We start from the raw sequence: 1,707 nt of genomic DNA, 5'->3' as shown, positions 1-1,707 counted from the left end.
ACAATGCCGACTTAAGTACAAGAAGACTGACCCTTCTTACTGTCTAAGTTTTAAGCCATTCCTGTGACACTAGTTATAGATACCGATGCTTCACTTTAGGTTTACTGTATCCCTCTGACCTTCGTATTGACGATGAAACACAGAAATTGCATCGGAATTAAATACAAAAGGCACAATGCCGTCTTAAGTCCAAAAAAAAAATGACTCTTCTTACTGTCTATGTTTTGAACCACTCCTGTGACACTAGTTATAGATTCCGATGCTTGACTTTAGGTTTACTGATTCCCTCTGACCTTCGTATAGACAAAGAAACACATAAATTGCATCGGAATTAAATACAAAAGGCACAATGCCGACTGAAGTACAAGAAGACTGGCTCCTCTTACTGTCTATGATTTAAAATATTTCTGTGACACTAGTTATAGATTCCGATGCTTCACTTCAGGTTTACTGTATCCCTCTGACCTTCTTATAGACGAAGAAACACGGATATTGCATCGGAATTAAATACAAAAGGCACAATGCCGACTTAAGTACAAGAAGACTGACCCATCCTAGTGTCTTTGTTTTGAGCCATTCCTGTGACACTAGTTTTAGATTCCGATGCTTCACTTCAGGTTTACTGTATCCCTGTGAGCTTCTGTTTGACGATGAAACACAGAAATTGCATCGTAATTATATACAAAAGGCACAATGCCGACTTAAGTACAAGAAGACTGACCCTTCTTACTGTCAATGTTTTGAACCATTCCTGTGACACTACTTATAGATTCCGATGCTTTACTTCAGGTTTACTGTATCCCTCTGACCTTCTTATTGACGATCAAACACAGAAAATTCATCGGAATTAAATACAAAAGGCACAATGCCGACTCAAGTACAAGAAGACTGGCTCTTCTTACTGTCTATGTTTTGAGCCATTCCTGTGACACTAGTTATAGATTCCGATGCTTCACTTCAGGTTTACTGTATCCCTCTGACCTTCTTATTGACGAAGAAACAAGGATATTGCATCGGAATTAAATACAAAAGCACAATGCCGACTTAAGTACTAGAAGACTGACCCTTCTTACTGTCTATTTTTTGAACCAATCCTGTGACACTAGTTATAAATTCCGATGCTTCACTACAGGTTTACTGTATCCCTCTGACCTTCTTATTGACAATGAAACACAGAAATTGCATCGGAATTAAATACAAAAGGGACAATGCCGACTTAAGTACAAGAAGATTGACTCTTTTTCCTGACTATGCTTTCGAACCATTCCTGTGACACTAGTTATAGATTCCGATGCTTCACTTCAGGTTTACTGTATCCCTCTGACCTTATTATTGACGATGAAACACAGAAATTAAATCTTAATTAAATACAAAATGCACAATGCCGAATTAAGTACAAGAAGACTGACTCTTCTTACTGTCTATGTTTTGAACCATTCCTGTGACACTAGTTATAGATTCCGATGCTTCACTTCAGGTTTACTGTATCCCTCTGACGCTCTTATTGACGATGAAACACAGAAGTTGCATATGAATTAAATACAAAAAGCACAATGCCGACCCAAGTACAAGAAGACTGGCTCTTCTTACTGTCTATGTTTTGAACCATTCCTGTGACACTAGTTATAGATTCCGATGCTTCACTTCAGGTTTACTGTGTCCCTCTGACCTTCTTATTGACGATGAAACACAGAAATTGCATCGGAA

This window comes from Schistocerca piceifrons, unplaced genomic scaffold, assembly GCF_021461385.2.
Source record: "Schistocerca piceifrons isolate TAMUIC-IGC-003096 unplaced genomic scaffold, iqSchPice1.1 HiC_scaffold_2396, whole genome shotgun sequence".
Classification (NCBI taxonomy): domain Eukaryota; kingdom Metazoa; phylum Arthropoda; class Insecta; order Orthoptera; family Acrididae; genus Schistocerca; species Schistocerca piceifrons.
This window is presented reverse-complemented; position numbering follows the sequence as displayed.